The sequence below is a fragment of the Mauremys mutica genome, chromosome 8 (genome assembly GCF_020497125.1).
Source record: "Mauremys mutica isolate MM-2020 ecotype Southern chromosome 8, ASM2049712v1, whole genome shotgun sequence".
NCBI classification, from domain to species: Eukaryota; Metazoa; Chordata; order Testudines; family Geoemydidae; genus Mauremys; species Mauremys mutica.
In genome coordinates, this window is record NC_059079.1 from 51,960,312 (window position 1) to 51,973,208 (window position 12,897).

Consider the following 12,897-nt stretch of genomic DNA (forward strand, 5'->3'; position numbering starts at 1 on the left):
TTTAGTTGTGTTGCTGTCAGGCTGAGTGAAGGAACATAGGTGGGAGAAGCTGCAAAACAAAGGAGGTAATGAGAATTGGGGAAGGGTGGTGTCATAGTTATGTTTGACAAAGTAACCACTGAGTTACATTTGGTAACCTTCTGTATTGTAGTTTGGATCATTTTTAACATGCATTAAGTAAAATATTAAGAACACTGGAACAATCTCTGTACAAATCCTTTATTTTTAAGTTACATTTCATTGGGCCAGTTAGAACAAAGCTTGAGAGTGCTCAAGCCGAGACACTGTCAGTCTCGGTGTGCTAATTTGTTGCAATCTATGAGGGTGCTACCCAGGCCCTCTTGTGTACTTAGAAGGAAATTGCTCAGAGAAAGTGTTTTAGTGTGTTTCATTTCAGTGTGTTCAGTTACAGTATATTTACAATTGTGTGACTTATGAGATACATGTAAATAAGTTTCTCCCTTGTATATATTTTGGTATATTTCCCAAGAGACTAAAAACATATAAAACCAGTATTAAGAATCATAATTTATGCCTTGGATATTGGACTGGCAATTGCAAAATGTATCAGAGTAAACAGTATGGCTCAGTTTGTAACCCTCTTGTGGTGGCCTCAGATACAGTCTGACACTGGTGCTCATGTTACTGCACAGTAGTTCAGCGTGTAGCTTGATGCCGCCCTTCAGATGAGTTTGTAAACCAGAATTCCTTCTTCTACCATTCTTTGGTGTCTGTATAAATCCAATGGCATTTTTCAAAACAAATGAGATAGTCCCATTGCCCTGATAAATATCCTCTTTTGCACAATTAAATATTTTGCACCGTTAAACATGTACCAGTGTTCAAACCTAGATGTCTGTTCACGTACTATAAAGATGCACTTACCTTCAAAGGATGCAATCCTGCAGCATCATGCACCCTCATTTAAGTCTGAAGTCTACTTTCCTATTTCTTATGTATATTCCATATTTCATTCTATCAACATTACAGAAAGCTCTTTTCTAGATCACTTTGATCACTATTCCAGCAAAATCACTCATATGTCAACTGATTTTTTTCCCTCCTGGTATGTTTCCTTTAAGTATTATTGGTACTTCCTTTCTCTGATCTAAATCAGAATCAAAATGTCCATGTTCCTGTTCAGCCACATCCCTTTACTAAGTATGTCTGATCATAATTTCCAGGGACGTCTGAGCACCCTCACTGCATAAGGAACAAGAATCCTTCTCACCTCAGTCCTAGCGTGAAATATGTGGACACTTGTAACCATTTGTTTAACTCCACTGGGGAAATATCACACTGCTGGAATGATTTTGCTCAATACTATTGCAAATGGAGGGGGCTAAAAAATAACAGTTTTAGAAAATACATAAGACTACCTCATTATATGCACTATTCCTAGAACTTCTCATGGAGCAAGTGCTGTAGCTATTTTTAGAAATCTCACATTGGTACCTTCTTTGCATTTTGTCAGATCTGCTGTGAAAGTGTTCTTAAAATTAACATGTGCTGGGTCATCATCCCAGAGTGCTATAGCATGAAATGTGGGTAAAACAGAATAGGAGACATGCAATTGTCCCCCAAGAAGTTCAGTCACGAATTTAATAAGTGCATTATTTTTTTTAACGAGCATCATTGGCATGGAAGCATGTCCTCTGGAATGGTGTCCGAAGCATGAAGGGCAATACAAATGTTTAGCATATCTGGCACGTATATACCTTTCAATGCCTGCTATAAAAGTGCCATGTGAACACCTGTTCTCACTTTCAGGTGACATTGTAAATAAGAAGCAGGCAGCACTATCATCCGTAAATGTAAACAAACTTGTTTGTCTTAGCAATTGGCTGAACAAGAAGTAGGACTGAGTGGACTTGTAGGCTTTAAAGTTTTACATTGTTTTGGTTTTTAGTGCAGTTATGTAACAAAAAAAGCTACATTTGTAAGTTATACTTACACGATAAAGAGATTGCACTACAGTACTTGTATGAGGTGAATTGAAAAATGCTATTTTTTTATCATTACTGCAGTGCAAATATTTGTAATAAAAAATAATAATATAAAGTGACACTGAATTCTTCTTTACTTTTTGTCCCGACCTGCTGTGTAGTGATGCTGTACAATAATAAAACCACCACTTAGGTGGCCCTACTAAGCCAAAGTCTTTCCCACCCTTCTGCAATGGTTGGGGCCCCTCTTGGACAGACAGTCCTCTTTGTTTGCTGGATCAGAAAGAAGGCCCTGTCAATTCAAACTCAGCCCTTTTATACCAAAAGCCCTTTCTTTGTTTGAGTCCCTAGAAACCCAGTTTCAACCTCTCCAGGAGGGGGGGGGGGCTCTCTAGAGCTTAGTCTCAGTGACTGTCTTGAATCACGCCCCGCTCCCCATTATTTCCACTTGTCTGAATACCCTAATGTCCTGATCTATATAATAGAAAGTAATACAGCTTTCTAATATGTTAGATGAGAATGGCAGATGGTGGAATATATCCTATAGAACTTGCCTCTTCCATTTTCTAGCTCTTTTGCTGACTACTTAGAAGCTCTAAAGTTTGCATTCAGTTCCTATAACTCTGTCCAGGACAGGTCAAAATTGGGGGCGGGGGCTACACCAAGGCTGGCAAGATAGTTGGACACTATCTTGTCAAAACCTTTAAAAATACATTTGGAAGGTATGTTTCTCCCACTTCCCTATATGACTCAAAATCCCAGTACAACTCTTCCATAACCATTACAATAAGGAAGTGTCCTGATGAGACACGGCAGGGCCCCTGGGACAGAGGAGGAAAATTCTGTAAGTAGGTCCACATCTGAGGCAGCGGCTGCACAAGGTTTTCAAAGTCAGTGTAAGTTTATAAATAGACTGTAAACTTTCCATAAACATGGATATAAACCTGAAAGTGTTTAACTTCATTTAATGTCCTGCCAACTTCAATCGCTCTTTTACACTTCTGACGCTGGTGCTGGGAGCTGCTCAGCCTCTGTCCTTGGAAAACAGATGTTACCCCTATTAACAGTACAAAAGGAAAAAGCTTAAGTTCAAAGCTCTTCTTCCTTGATCTGCACAAACAGTTTGAAAGCTGTTACCGTGTTTGGATTAAAGACACACTAAACACATTAAAACGATATAGCTAGCATTTGTAATGAGTGTCTTTCATTACAATCGGTTAGCTTAAAATGACAGCTTTGAGTCATTTTCTGGTGGGAAGTTGCTTCCTGTTAAATTGGAAACTTTTAACCTGCTAGACAATATCAAAAAATTGTTAGCAAAAGTTATTATAACTACTTTTTATTGTGTTTACTGAAAGTGGGTGGGAAGGGGGATCTGGCTTATCCCATAGTTAATTCTCATTTTCTTTTATGCCAACCAAGATTCTTTTTTTTTTTGTAACTGAAATATATTTTTAACTTTTCCATTTTTCTTTCATGTTTCAGGGACATTATTTTACTTTATCTGAACAATGAAATGGATGAAACCAGATTCAGAGAATCCTTCAACTCTGTGGGGGAGAGTCTTTGTGGCAATAAGAAGGACAGCAGAAAATTCACAGCTGTGGGGGAGCTAAAGAGGCTTTAAGACATTTTAGCACCTTCTTGATCATTTGCTTTTCTGTGGCTGGAGAGGAGCCACAGCATTAAAGCCCTGGGGACCTATCTAAGCTACAGCAGCCTCCCAAGGCTATCTTATAGCACTGTTGGCGCCCTGCATGCCCCAACACACCAGTCCCTCTGCCAGCATCCTCCCTATGCTGGGGCTTGGCTGGGGGTCATCAGGTGGCAGCCTTATAGCTATCTGGCACTGTCCCTGCCGCACTGGAATCCTCTCCCAGCTCAGGGTGAGGCTTTTGGGGGTCCCTATATCTCCCTGGCCTTTTTACATGACCTAAAGCAGTTGGAACATGGGTGAAGAGTGTCGAAGTTCTGGAGCTATAACTGCACCTCTTCCTCTTCTGTGATCAGCTCAAGGGTGTCCCTTCCAGTCACAGATCTCCAGCCATTACCACACTATGGGTGGAGAACAGTACCTAGTGCTATGACAGTCCTTACCAGAGCCCAGCCAGCCTTCACAGAGCACAGTACCTTTATTTTAGGACAAAAGCATTACAGAGAAAACTGTTTATTCGTTTGCAATCTGTCTACATGTTTGCTAAGTTCACCACGTGTTACTCATCTTCCACCTAGAGACCCTGGCCGGTTCCAGTCCTTCAAACCTTTCCAGCAGGGTTCTTCCCTTTTGGTTACAGCCTCATGACAGTGGTGGGAAAAAATGAGTGATTCCTCACCCAGTTCAGGCTGGACTGTTATAACAAAAGCTATGTCTTTGTCTCCTGGGTCTCTTGAATGAGGTCTGAACCAGTATAAGCAATTCATACTAGGGATGGCACTTTTCTGGAATTGTTTACTTATCCCTGGGGTAGTAATTATCCCCCTTGATTTCACTTGTTGGGGAAAGTTCAATAATCCTCCCTATGGAGTTAGCATACAGTCCCTGGCTCACAAGGATATATATAACATTTATAGACACAACAGTTTATTACAAATCCTGGTGCCTATGGTGTCTGGCCCATCTCAATAGATTAGTTTTTTGAGGTTTCTACATGTCCATGGTCTCACATCTGTCACAGGCATCTCAGCCTGTATGTTTGCATATCCTCTAGGCTATTTCTTTCCCCCTCTGCACTTCCTGATAGATGCATGCAGTATTCACAAGATGGCACTATGCCACGCCCTCAAAAGCAGCAACAAACCATCTCCAGGGAGTAGCTGGCTGATACAGAGTTTTGTGGAGTGCTTTGATGGAAATCTACATTACTAACAAACAACTTTTTTACAAAATCTCCCCATACCTACTTTTGTTGTTCAAATTATTTGAAAAAATTACAACAATGGATGTATCAACTTGCTACAGTCAATCAAGCTATTGCTAATCAAGCCTTGCATTTAGCTAACAGCTGAGTTTGTGGTTTCTCACTAGAATAAATTGATGGATCTAGGCAAATTGTGTAGTTGTATTTATCTCCAAAACACATGATAAAGTAGCCCTGTGAAAAGTTAAAGTACTCCATATATAACTGTGCCATCAACTTTTTATTTTAAACCCAGACTAAGCAATTATTTGACTGGAGGGAGGGGATATTTTGCATTTACTCATCACATAATCCAGCATAAGAATGCTATTAAAGGACTGCAATACAGCTGAGTTAGCTGGAGGGTAATAGCTACAATAAATGAAAAGAGAATATTTTCTTTTTTGTATTTCTATGCTAATAAAGCTGAAGTCTCATGCCCACTGGTAAGAAATATAGCACTCACATTTTCAGGACATAACTCAAACTGGTCAAAAATGGAAAATCAAAAGTGGTTTGTGTTTCACAAAAATTACCCCTTCCCCTTTTTTGCTATTTTAATTTTTCATTAAATTTGTATCAAAAGTTTTCTCCTGCCAAAAGCCAGGTGTTCGATGCACAAAACTTTGTCATTTTATAACATTTTAAAGAAAAAGGGCCATTTTAAATGAAGAAAATATCATCCAGCTGCAGACGTAACCCAGCATCCACACACAACAGCAAGTTTATTTTCAACCTGTCTCCTCTATTTGTGTCCTATTATTTTTCATGTAACCAAGTCCTTTACAGTTGCCATTATGTTTGGTCCTTTTTGTGCCACCTTATGTTTATGGCTCTAGCTGCTAGATAACTGAGCTAAGGATGACTGGTTCAGATGAGAACAATCCAGAGAATTTAACAGAGGTTGCCCTCCCATTCTTCAGAGATCAGGAATTTTTCTTCCATTTATTGATAAAACAAAAAGAATGGAAAATGTCTTGCATAATAAATAGTAGTAAGATTTGGCTTTCCCCTTTGGATAAAGCGACAAAGAGTCCTGTGGCACCTTATAGCCTAACAGAAGTATTGGAGCATAAGCTTTGGTGGGTGAATACCCACTTCATCAGATGCACCTGCCTGCTTATGCTCCAATACTTCTGTTAGTCTATAAGGTGCCACAGGACTCTTTGTTGCTTTTTACAGATCCAGACTAACACGGCTACCCCTCTGATACTTGACACCTTCGGATAAAGTTATTGTTTGTCTATAAGTTGGTAAATATTTATATTGCTAACCTGGTGGATACAGATGTCTTTTGCTTGATTTAATATATTAGGAGAAAAATCAGGTGTGTGTGTGTGTGTGTGAGTGAGAGAGAGAGAGAAATAACAAACACGTTTTAAACAAGAACATGTTTTCTTCTCTGGATGATTGGAAAAAAAACATTAAGGACGGTGTGCATCACAGTTATATAATAGCATATTCCCTGATGTAAAAGCAAGTCTGTGTCTGTTTCTTAAAAGGCCATGGAGTACTTCTGCTAGAACCCTTAATATTGCTTCATCTAATACCAGACATCGTGTGTGTGTGTACTTATTGTCAATAAGTAAAATTGGCATTAGAGTGCATAGTGATGTCAATGTATTCTATTTGCTTTCCAGGGCTTTCCTTTATTACTGGCACTGTGCTGGTTGCAAGATATTAACATGCACTCAGTTTGTCATGTGACTTCTCCTTGGCTACATTCATTGTATATGAAAAGTTATCTCTCCAAACAAAGGCATATTGCAACAAAGTCTTGCAACAAAGACTAGTTCACATTAATAATAAGGCAACTTCTTCTCCCTGTAACATACAGGTTTGGTCTTCAAATAGCTGCCTATCTTAATTTGTTTTGAAAGGTAATGCAATATGGCTTTGAAAGTGTCTCTCTGGATTAGGAAAACTTTAGAAGGTAGTAGTAGCAAGAATAGGGTAGCTGCTAGGTGTTTCAATTCACCTGTCACAAAAATCTACCCACCTAAGTGGTGGTTTTATTATTGTACAGCATCACTACACAGCAGGTCAGGACAAGAAGTGAAGAAGAATTCAATGTCTAATTGAAACTGCAGGGGATTATATGCAGATGAAATGAAGTTGTGAAGTGATACTAGTTTTCTTCCCATGAAAAGTGAAAGATGTGCAAAGCTAAGATATATGACCTCAGGGGACTGGTAATAAAAATAAATAAGGAAACAGAACCATGCTAGTGAAAACACCAGGAAAGAAGTTCTCTGTGTTTACTTAAGTATTTTCATAACCAGATGAAAAGAACATAGGCTAACATTTTCAGAAGTACAAAAATCCCCTTTTCAAAAGGGCTTACACACTTCAGGGTGGGATTCATAGAAGTATTTATTCCCATTAATTTCAACAGGACTTAGGTACCTTGATACCTTTGTGAATCCCACTCTACAAGCCTAAGTTCCATGGGAGCCTCTCACTTCTTAAAATGAGAATGAAATACTTTTGAGAAATTTATCTGCAATTGAGTTTGATAAGCAGTGTTTGCTGGTTAATGTAAAAAAAAACAGTTTTTTGTTTTTGTTTTCTAGAGCAGGTTTTGTCTGCCTGGGTTGGTTCTGAAAGAGGACTGCTATCCTGGTCCAGTTTGGGTCTAGGTGGATTCTCACAGGAACAACCATTCTTGTATTTTTTCCACTATCTTTCATGATGCAGATTACTTGATTTCCACAAATTTGGGTCCATGAAATTAAAACTAAAGTAGACCCAAAGCCAAAACCCTACTCTAAACCTGATCTGTGCCCGAATGCTATCTCCTTGGTCCATCTCCGGAGATTCAATTTTTACTGTTCTATAAATTAGAAGTTGCTTGGTAATTCCAAAGGACTGTTTCCAGAGGATACTGTTTCTGTAGCTACATAACTGTTCACATAAACTGAAGCTGTGTCTGACAGAGTACTGTCATTTGCAAGTGCATTGCTACCATACACGCTTCAAGATGTACAGTAAAGACTGTTCTGCGCCTAGATTTAATAATTTCCTAGAGTCTACCAAACTGGAATTGGCATGGAAAGATGCAATTGCTTTTGCCTTCCCAAAAACTGGCATACTAGGTAGGTTGTTTTGTTTGTTTGTTTGTTTCATGAGCTTTGCTGTCACATAGAATGTTAGATCATGTTATAAATATATCTTTTACGACCTGTTTGCTTTACGTATGTAGGGTATATACCCCTTGTTCTACCATCTTTCCCTCCCAGTGATAAGAATTATGTATTAGCTTATACAACACACTGTTCATGATGTAGAATTAAACTGATAAAAAGCTGGCAATTCATATGTATAGAGATTGCCAATTATATACACAAAATCTGTCAGTAATTGGCATTAGAGTACATGATGCTATAAATATACTGTATTCTATTTGTTAATCATGGCTTTCATTTATTACTGGAGGCTGTGCAAGTCTGCAAGATATTAACAGGACATATATTTAACTTGCTCACCTAATCAATGGCTCAGTGGTAGGTGATGACAATAGTATCCAATTAGAACACTTGGAAGCATATGATTACAGGATTCACAAGAACAAATACTGCTGTGGAACCTTGGCATAGCTATAGTCAAGATGAACTATGTATGCACCATCAATTCATTTGGAAATTTAGTACTGGGGTAGAAAAGGCTCAGTGATAGGATGCAATAGAGAAAAATTGCTTTTTCCTTATTCAGAACATAGAAAGACTAATAAATAATTTTAGCTGTAAAGTATCATTGATATCATAAATGTGATGTTTACTTCTGGTGTATAGTTCAGAATGTTGTTTTATTATTAGTTTTTTGTTGTTGTTCTTCAATAAAACAAGGTGAATTGCAAAAAAAATTCTGATCATATTTTGAAAATATTTGATCGTAATTTTTTTTAAATGAATTCACTTCGGACATGGTTATGCCCTTTTTGTGTTCACTTGCTGTGAAAATTGAAGTGACTAAATTTACTGGCACAAATAATGATCGAATGGGGGTGGGAATTCAGAGTGGCATGAATATGTATTCATGTAAACAATACTTTTCATGAATTAAAATGTTGTTATGGCAGGAGTCACCAGAGGGCACATATCTTAAAAGTCTTTAGTGTGTGAGCATTGTTCAGTCTTTAAGAAATGCAGAATTGTTGTTAGTTCTATGATGTAGATCCTTTAGGGGAGCTATGGCAAACAGCAAAAGAATTTGCTCTTTGTCTTAAACTCTAATTAGAGTAAATTCTTGGGATAGAGTTGCTTCACTAGAATCAGATACTTGTGTTCATGATGAGATTTCCTGCAAGCAGGTATTGTTTTTGTGCTATTAACACCACTAAAAATATACCCAGGCTCACACATGCAGGGCTGCAACATTTGCTACCAATAGCTCAACAATATGTATGTCAGATGCATACTCATCCAACTGGGGAAGAGAGACTTGTTCGATGTACCACAACTCAAACATTACTGCCCATAGAGACTATTCATGGTTCTTTCATGGGGTTAAAATTTATTTACAAACAAAAATTGAGTTGAATAATGATTAATTTGAGGAAATCTTGGCCCTTTTACAAATATTCCACAACCAAAAAAATATGACCAGGAGGGGGGTGGTCAGATGATACCCAAATAGGCAATGATTGCCTGATTTAAGACCACCCCATTCCTCACACACCAGGTCACTTGAAATTGCATTTTGCTTGACAAATGAACAAGAAATTTGTTATTAAAGCTAAAGCTGTTTTGATAAAATTAATCCAGCCCATTTTATTCATTCAAGAAGTTATCGGAAACTGAAACAGCTGCACCTCCATTCAAGACATAATAGTGCTGAGAGAACACCTGACAGAGAGACTGGATATAATTCAATACAATATTCCAGGTCTTTTTAAAGATATCTCCAAAGTAAACTCTTGTATGGAAGGTTTAGAAAATGAAGTGGGGGTGTGGGAAGACAACACCCTTCTGTTGAAAATAATGAGTTTAGGGGTAAACATATCTCAGTGAATAACTGAACTATTACACGTACAGAGAAGCAAGGTTACTTGGAAAAACAGATTCAGAAGAATTAGCCTTTGGACAATAGGCATCACTAAAGGTTTTGAAGGGGAAAATGTTACAAGTTTTCTTCAGAAATTTCTCCTGACATATGTAAATTTGGGCTCTCAGCTCCTATCAGTAGATGTAGAAAAGGCTAAGTGTTTGTCAGGTCCCAAAAAGACAGGTTTTGCACGAATCCTGATCTATTATCTTACAGCTATGGAAATTCAATGAGAATATGATAAGCACTTCCAGGAAAGCAGAAGAAATGTACCATAATGACCTTACAATTTCTATTTTTCTGCTAACCTTCTCCCCACTACCCCAGCTGCCCAAAGTGCTACACTTAATGGAATAAAGCAGATTATGAATGACATTGACATTAGATATATAATCAGATACCCCGCTATCAATCGTAGGTTTCACAGGACTTTATGAAGCACTAGCAGAGGCTTGACAGACACTTCAAGATCAAAGCTCAGATCAGACCAAAATAATAGTACTAAAGGAATGTCCAACAGTGAAGTACAAGTTTCACCTATAATGTTCAATTTCTAGAGTAACTATGTTCTCATTAAAACACTAGTTCACCTGAGTTTAAGCAAACACTGTGACAAAGTACTGTATATGGATATATCCGTTTGCTTGTTATATTGTGATGTTCAATATTCCTTGTTAAAGAACCATCTATATATGGCATTTATATATGTGTGTAGTATTACATATTAATGTACTTTAAACTCCATAGTGAGGGATGATAAAATGCTAGTGTTATCCTACTTCATTCTATTCCTCATGTAATTGTGCAGGATATTTTATTATTCTATTTATTTTACCAAACTATCTTCAGTATTTGAACCCTGGTATTGTACAAATTAGCAGGAGAGGGATGTGTTTGTAATAAAGAGTCACTTCATTCTTTTGGAAGCAAAACCACAAGACTACAGAGGAAACCCTTGATTGGTAGATAATAATCTAATTCAGAATGGACCTCTGCAAATTAGGGAGTATTCATAAAGTGCAGTGGGGGAGAGGAGGATTCTAATAGAAAATATCCCCAATCAAATGTGGACAGCGTGCTGAGCAACTCTTAATTAGATGTAGCAAACTAACAAGGTACTGTTACAGTGATATAGCATCTGATAAAGGTTCTGCTTTATCCCATCACAAGATTGCCAGGTTCTTCAACATTTGAAACCAGTCCTGTAAAAAGGATACTTGTTTGATTACTTAAGTGGAATCACCTTCCTACAGTGTGATCTTTATCTTTCATCTTGGTCAGAAGTCCCCCTTGAAACTCACCATTCTTATTGCATGGATCACCAGTCTCCCACAGCTATAAACAAGTGTACACTATAGAGATGCTGAAGGCCTGAACGATGAAAGTTAAAATTGGTTAAAGGCATCAAATACATACAACAATTGCAAAGTTCTTGAATCAGACTTGTAGCAGTGATGGAATAAACTGCTGGTTTAAATCAAGTCTCTGGTTGCTTCCAAATCTTTGGAAAGTCCTCTATCCCTTGGTTAGAATGCTCCCATTAGTTTAAGTCCATAGTCCAGAGGTTTGAGCAGGAAAGAGGCTGGTGGAGCAGGAAAGAGACAAAATGGAGATGTTTCCAGCGCCTTTATAGCTTCTGCCATGAGGAGGGAAACCCACTGTTTCAAACAAAGACTCAGCACAGCTAGTGGAAGATCACAGGGAACAAGATGGTGTTCAGAGTCACATGGGCAAGTCACATGTCCATTCCTGATTTTGCTTAGTCACAGTAGAAGTCATTACCTATACCCCAAACAGCACATTTTTCATAGGAAAGTCCATTCAGTATAGGTGGGCATCTTCCATTGTGAGTTAAATGTTCCTTGATGAGCCACATAATTTGAACAGTCCCTGCAAGATGTGTTCGCTAAATACCTTGTGGGTGTTACCCCAGGAGCAAACATTTGAAATCCAGGTATAGAGCCAATACTCACAACTTCAAATACAAAAATGATACATGCATATAAATAGCATAATCATATTCAGAAAATCATACCCTTCCTATAGACATGTTACTTGACACAATTTGTTGCCACCACTGTTATATAATTGCAACAAAACTTGTACAATGATTTACATGGTCATATTTTAATCAGATAACGTCATAACTTCTCAATTAGATTTCAACTATGTTGTTTGTTCAATTTGCCAGGTAGTGTTTGCATTTCACATCCATCATTTTGCTGCATCAGCTGGCCTCAGAAAACTGCAGCTGCCTCTGCTGACAGGCAGAATCCTTAGCTACATACACTACAACACTCACTCCCAGTGTGTGTTTTGGGGAAGATACCATTGCATTCCCACTCCCACATCTATCATTACACACTATTTCACTGCAGAGTTCAGGCCATTGCCAGGAGACTTTAGCTCACATGGTGATATCCCTCACCACTGCCAACAGAGCAACAGAAATGTTGTGTTTCCATTGCTTTTGCCTTAAAGTGCTCACAAACTTACTTGTGTATTATACTGTTCTTCACAGATTTCCCAGGCCTTCCACGAGTCAGACATATCAGCATGTTTCCCTTTCCCGGTTCTCGGTTTCGTGAACTCCAAAGTTCCCCTGACTCACTCCAGCTCCTTTTTTTCAGCTAGTTACTTCTTTGAATTGCCTACTTCCCCCAGCCTGGCAATGAGGGGCCATCCTAGCTAGCATGCTTTTGATAGCCATTGGCATCAACAGGATATGAGATGTCTGGCAACACAACTGATGTGTAAAATGGCATTGTAAAGATAGAGGATTCCAGGTATTAAGTGTGTTGATGAGTCGCAGCACCTCTCACTCCACAGTGCAGCAAGGTAGCAGAGACTGGCAAGAGCGGGGCACACAGCTGTCAACATGCAAAGCCCATGGGCATGAATTGTGGGGAGTGGGAAGCCCCTACCAGGCTGAGCCCCAAGAATGAAGTAACAGTGGTTTGGGGGGAGTCCCCTGGGAGGAAGGGGAAACAGACCACCCTTTGGATGTGTGG

General features: G+C 38.6%; 1 long non-coding RNA gene across 1 annotated transcript in view; it reads left to right on the forward strand.

The window, feature by feature from the left end:
- Positions 1-3,545, forward strand: part of LOC123375547 — a 48,028-nt gene extending 44,483 nt beyond the window's left edge. The window contains exon 3 of the long non-coding RNA XR_006581510.1: positions 3,432-3,545. This is a non-coding gene — a long non-coding RNA (uncharacterized LOC123375547). The remainder of the gene's footprint in view (positions 1-3,431) is intronic.
- The last annotated feature ends 9,352 nt before the right edge of the window (positions 3,546-12,897 follow it).